This window comes from Rattus norvegicus, chromosome 14 (assembly GCF_036323735.1).
Source record: "Rattus norvegicus strain BN/NHsdMcwi chromosome 14, GRCr8, whole genome shotgun sequence".
NCBI classification, from domain to species: Eukaryota; Metazoa; Chordata; class Mammalia; order Rodentia; family Muridae; genus Rattus; species Rattus norvegicus.
Window position 1 is genome coordinate 88,015,352 of NC_086032.1, and position 7,008 is coordinate 88,022,359.

Sequence of the window (7,008 nt, forward strand, 5' to 3'; positions counted from 1 at the left end):
GACATGGTCTTCTCATCCTTCCCCTGCCGTTTGTCTCCACCCAGAGCAGCATCTGGAGATGTGGAGGTTCAAGAAACCCCCACAGAGAACAGCCTTTCCAAATGGGGTCCGGAAACTGCTCCATGGCCGGATGCCAGGAACCGATCCACATTGCTGTCATCCCTGTGTCGATTATCCCATCTAAGTATTATGATCTCTTTGCTTGCTTTCTCTTTGACCAGACAAAGGACAATTGTAAAAAAAAAAAAAAAAATGTCGGGCTGGAGAGATGGCTCAGTGGTTAAGAGCACTGCACTGATTGTTCTTCCGGAGGTCCTGAGTTCAAATCCCAGCAACCACATGGTGGCTCACAACCATCTGGAATGGGGTCTGACGCCCTCTTCTGGTGTCTGAAGACAGCAAGAGTGTACTTATATATTATAAATAAATAAATCTAAAAAAAAATGTCCAGAGGAATGTAGGGGGCTGCCCATATTGGTCTTGTCCACTACATATGCTAGGATCACGGACCAATCACTTCTATCAACAATGCAAGACACTCTTTTTCTACATAAAAGACCTATGGATTCCTAGGTGGGAGACAGGAGTTGTTAGTACTCGCTACCATAAAAATCGAACAGGGCCCCCAATAAGTACTATCCACATTCAGAGAGAATATGTCTAGATATCAGAAAAGTAGGGCAAGAAATCAAACACTTCCAAAATCCTTACCTCTTTGACATCCCCCCTCATAAATGGCACTAACTTGTCATTTCACCTCTTGCTTCAGACCCTGACCTCGGCATACCAACTCCTTAATGTCACCCGACCTGGTTGCTTTAAAGATTGCTGGCTATGTGCAATCCCGGGAGCTAACTCACAGCTGCCACTTCCAGCTTCTCCGGTGATACTGCGGCGCAATAACCCCACTTCGCCTTTTGTCAGCTGCCCTGACTCCGATGTCGCCATGATGCCATGCCTTCCCTCTATCCCTCTTTCTGCTGCAGACCTGTTTGCTCGTCTCTGAAAATCCAAGCCTCCGCCTCAGTTTCTCTTTCTCACCAGGCTACCCCAGAGCTTCCTTGTTTGACTTCTTCAGACCCCTCTCCTCCTCCTGTGCCAGCTGTGGAATACTCCAGTTGCCCCGAATTGGCACCTACCTTCCTTCACTCCTCCAGTCACCGACTCCAAGGCCACAGCCAAACCCCCAAGTCTTTCACCGCCAGGGACACTTGACCCAGCCCCAGTCCTTTCTTTAAGGGAAGTTGTTGGTGTAGATGGCCTTATCAGGGTACGTGTTTCTTTTTCACCAAATGAACTTTCTCAGATAGAAAGAAGACTGGGTCCCTATACCTTTAACTCCTCCGCCTTTATTAAAGAGTTTCAGCACATTACTCAGTCTTATAGCTTGACTTTCCACGTTGTACACACGATGTGCTCTATTTAAATGTAACCAATCAATATAGCCCTCAATCCTGTCATAAGTCTGGTAATTACTAATATATTTAAGTTTATGATAGACAATGTGGGATGATGTCATTATGCAGCTGAAGGCAGGTACATAGAACATGGCCTGCCATTGGATGAGAATGGGCGGGAGAAAAGTTTGAGGGAAGAGGAGGAAACAGAGGGAATGGGAAGGCAGAGGAAGCCTCGGAGAGAACATGGAGGCTGATGTAAAGATTCCACTCTGTGTATTTACAGGTTGTTATGAATGTTCTTAAGGGATAGATGTGTACAAGGCTTTGTATGTGTAGGTGGGCAATTATATCTTATCAATTGGATCAGAGGTTATTGTGTTGTGTGCTCTTTCTTGTGGCGAATTAAGCTTAAGAGAGTATGTGGTGACTGGGACACTAAGCCACCACAGAATTGAGATGTATATATCTAGCATGGTGACAGCCTGCCTTGGGAACTGGACGGGTAGAGAGATTGTTGCCAGGCTCAGAGAGAGGCCATCGGCAGTGTTATATGGGATGGGTGAGAGAGTGGGTGAGAGGCTTTGCTGACTGAGATTAAGATATCTATCAGATATCTTGGGGCACTGCGGTGCCAGACCTAGTTGGGGGTAAAAAACAGCCCATTTTTTATAATTTTATAACTGAGAGATAGAGTTTTAAACTAGCTCAAAACTCAGCAACAGGATCTGACTCAGGAAGACAGATGGTTAAAAATGCAGGAGGACTGGTGCAGACTCACTGACACTCCGGATGTCACTGGACGTGAGTAAATGAGTAAAGGGTTCTGTTCTGCCCCTCTGATGTTTGCTCAAGCCCCCATTGTGCCCTACAGATAATGTTCCAGCCATTGTGTCCTGCAGATAGTATTCCAGGAAACCAGGGCCGAAGCCTAACCAGATGTGTATCAGATGCAGATGCTTCATCAACTCTGACAAACATTTACCCTAAAGGACGGGAATCAAGATCTGTTCTCAGGAGAATGAGGGCTTGACTTTTCCCCTGATTTAAATCCTAGAGTCTTAAGAACAATCCTGTGACTCTGAGAGTTTCCCCTTATGACATTTTTGGTATTTCCTTTTGACATCTCCTCATCTCTTGGGGCTTGTGACTTCTTCCTTTAAATAGCTCTTCTCCCAGCCACTCAGGGTCGACACCTCTGTCTCCTGCGTGGGATACGTGTCGACCCGGAGCTCCATAATAAACCTCGCCTCTGCATATTACATCAAGATGGTCTCTCGTGTGTCTGGGGTCCGAGACTTCTCGAGAATTGAGTGAGGGTCTCCCTTCGGGGATCTTTCAATAACAACAGACAGAATCTCCCAAAACCTTTAATACAGCTTCAAGAGTCTGCCTGGATTGTTATATGATTGCCACTGAGAAACACAGTGGGCAAAACTGGATACCCTCAGAGTCAAATGATTTCTCTAAATCAAATAAGTCATTTCTCATATCACACATATCCATCCATTCCACAGAGAAAAAGCTCTGCGTCGTCTGGGCTTGAAAGCCAGACTGACTCCTTCCAAGTTGCCATGAAGACCACAGAGACCACAGAGACCACGGGGACATGTTGGCTAGCTCGTAGGCTCTGTTGTTTTTTAAATAATGTATGATTAATATATTATTAGATATATTTTAATTTTCTCTTCCCCAGATATTAATTCACTCTTCCCCAGATTTCTGACTACATTGATAGCTAAGGTAAGTAAGTGCAGCTTAACAACTAAGAAACAAACCTCTAAACTCAGTTTCTAACAACTAGTTCAGATGTAAGCTTTCACAGATGTAATACGTTACTCCCTTACCTGAACTCAGTTTTCGCTGGTTAAATGCTTCATGTTTCCTCTTTTTGCTAAACTCAACACTATACGATCCAACTGTAATTACAAATTCTTATTCCTTCCGCTCCACAAAAAGCCTATCTTATAGAATGTTCGTGTTGTTAACTCATATTGTTATGTCTTTTGTAAACTTATGAGCTACAGGAAACCCACTCAGACCTACCTCTTATGGACCAAAGAGACTCCACCCAGACAAGTACATCTGCCTAAAGTTCCCACTTACTACCTGTTCCAGAGGGTGGGATTGCTCTGGGTTTCAAATGTACATCTAAGAAATTCTTCTGGGTTTCAAATGTACATCTAAGAAAAAAGATTTTCTTTCTCCCAAGTGCTCTTACTCTCTACCTATAATAAACATATACATGTGTTTCAGCATCTTGTCAAGTCCAGGTGCTTACTACACCCAGGACAGCTCCAGAGCAGTGACCTCCAGATGTTCAATCTTCTCTCACAGACACAGACGCTTCTATTGGACCTGTTCCTCAGATGGTTCCACAGACCCTGGACAACAAGAAAACAGCCAACTCTGACTGGACCAACATCCCATACACACTTTTCTAGGTTCCCTAGAGACACATCTCCCCAAAACAAGCACGAAGCGGTCAGAGATCACAATGACCCTATACCTGCTAATGACCCATTACCTCTAATTTTTCTTTCTTAATTAAACCAAAATAGGGGAATGTTAGCATTCTGCCTAAGCTCCACCCCCACGGTTACCTGACAACAGGTATGCCTGACAGTGTAAAAGGGGCTGCTTGCCCCCTCCTCATTGTTTTGCTCTTGCTCTCCTGTTCTCCTGATCTTTCCCTCTGTCCTCTTTGTCCCTTCTCTCCCCATTCCCCTCCCCCCTTTTGTCCATATGCTAATAGCCAGCCCAGCCTCTACTCTATTTCTCTCTCTCTCTCTCTCTCTCTCTCTCTCTCTCTCTCTCTCTCTGCTCTGCTCTGCTCTACTACTCTCTTAACTCCCCTCCCCATGCCCTGAATAAATTCTATGCTATATTATATCTTCCTGTGGCTGGTCCCTCAGGGGGAAGGGATGTCTCAACATGGGTCTGCTGAGGCACTCCCTTTCCTCAGATCTCCATAGAACATATCCCACCCTCTCTTTAACTTTTTATAAACACAACAGTGCTGGGATTAAAGGTGTCATTACGCCCTGCTGGTCCGCTGAAATCTAACAAAGCTTCTCTTTAACAGCATAATAGTGTTGTGGTTCTTTACACTGTGGAAAGGTGCTCCTAAAAGAAAGCCTTATGAGCTCAGCTGCGTGGACAAGCTCTAGTGAGTTAAGACACAAGGAAAAAGTCCATTACTCACAAAAGTTACTCACAGTTCCATATATATATATATATATATATATATATATATATATATATATATATATATAATTTTCTTTTTACAGTGACAAGAATTGTGGGAATGTAGGACAGGGAAGTGAAGGCAGGGTTTAAGTCTGTGGTGGGGGAAGGGGGACTTGGAAGGAAATGGATTGGGGATTAGAGAATGGCTGTACCGATTCTTTGTGAATGGAACTCTTTAGTATCTTGACTGGGAGTCTTCGTAGATGCATAGTGTGAGATCTCAGAGGGAACATAGGAGAAACTCAGCAAACCTGGATAGTGTTACTGTCCAGTGATAACTCCTTAAGGTTTGTGAGGTGTTTTTATTAGGAGAAATCGGAGGGAAGCTGAAAGAGATCCCTCTGCACTATTCATTACAACTTCACATTTTTCTCAATCCAAAAAGAAAAAAGTCAAAGGAACTTGAAGAGTTTGAATGTCAAGGGTAGGGTAGTGGGCTAAATCTAGGGAGGGAGGGCTCTCAGAGGCGATCTGTAAGGGAGAGTTCTAAGTGGTTTTCTAAGCAGGTTGGGTGCTTGGAGCATTCAGAGGGCAACAACAGGCAAACAGAGGCTGGCAAGAGCGCTTGACCTTGCCACAGGTTGCCTGTCAGTTTACCCAACAAATTCTATTCCTAAGAGGTTTTCTGACCCTAACTCATTATTTCTCTGCCACTGGGGAAATGAACAAATTTAAGCCAGATTAGATTCTATTAAAGGCAGGTTTATTGGGAAGCTGGTCTCAGGTAGTTGAGTTCACTGACCCCCAAGGGCCAAGGGCAGGGAAGTAGCCATGAGGACAAGGGGGAAGGCAAAGGAGGGAGAGAGAAAGAAAGGGGCTTGTGTGCAGAGAGAGAAGAGAAGAGAAGAGGAGGGGGGAGGGGGAGGAGGAGGAAAGAGAAGCAAGAGGAGGAAGAGAAGAGACTAAAATGTTTGGATTAAATAGGGAGGAGCCTCTGGGGGAAGGCAGTCCAGCCTCTGGGCTAGAAAGTTCAGGGTTGGGGGCAGGGTAAGCTTGGTAGGGACTGAGGGATGCTGGGAGAACCTGGAGGCCAGGTCTTCTTTGACCTGTAAAATATGCACCTCAGTCTCTTGTCCTGGGGTTGGAAACCAAACGATTATCTATGATAGAATTGGTGGGAGACTCAACTAATTTGCATTTTAATTTTGTTAGTTTTTGAGACTGGCTTTCTCTGGGTAACCTTCACAGCACTGGAACTCAGTTTAATTGAATTCCTCTGAAGGGCCAGTCATTGCTGGGACAGGAGAGCAGGGGATTTCTTGTCTTAGGAAATTCGCAAAAAGTTCCTCGGGGCTTGAGCTCTAAGCCTCTCTGAACTGGGGGAGGGGACAGGGTGTGACCTCTGAGTAATAAGGTCATCTTACCTCCAGCTGTGGACAGCCTAAGTTACTTGGTGTGACACACACATATACGTGCCCTTCTGCATATGAAACAGAGGGAGACTTTCCTTTGGCTTCTCAGGAACTATTAAAAACGTAAGCTGTTACCCACTGTGGCCCCACCGAATGTGGTCAGCTGACTGTTTGAAAATCAGCTTTCTTCAACTTCTGCCTTCAATGAGGGATGTTCTAGAAAGGAGCTCATGGGGAGGGGAGGGAGCCCAGCATCCCTCAGTCCCTACCAAGCTTGCCCTGCCCCCAACCCAGACCTTTCTAGCCCAGGGGCTGGGCTGCCCTTCCCCCAGAGGCTCCTCCCTATATAATCCAGACATTTTAGTCTCTTCTCTTTCTACCCTGGAATAGCGCTGTAGAAAGCTGCACAGGTACTGGTAGCCTCAGAATTTCTACTTCACTGTATGTTAAATTAGTGAGACAGATATTTGTTTAAAAAAAAAAAGGAACCGTTTTTATGTACATTTGAACCAGAGCTGGCTAGAAAGGGAAAAAAGTCTTTTTCCCCCCCTCCCTGTTTGGTTTCAGACCCTGGAACAAGGGACAGAGGGGACATATTTTACATATCACAGCAGACCTGGCCTCCAGTTTCTCCCAGCATTCCTCAGTCCCTACCTGGCACACTCTGTCCCAAATCCTCCTCACCCAGTTTAATCCAGACATTTTTGGACTCCCCCTGCCTTCTCTCTCTTCTCTCTCTGAGCTTGCCCACTTTCTTTCTTTCTTTCCACCCTCCTCCCCCCAAGGTGACTTCCCTGGCCTCTGTCCTTGGGGGCAGTGAACTCACCAGAGAGCAGCTTCCCCCAATAAGCCTTCCTTGAATATAATCTAACCTGTCTTGAATCGGCTCAAAATAACATTACCTTCTATTTTGCTGGCACCAGGACTATAATGAACAAGACCGGAAACACGAGCCCGTAAAATCTAAATATGTAGATTTAGTGGTGGGACTGGAGGAAGGGCTTTGGCCC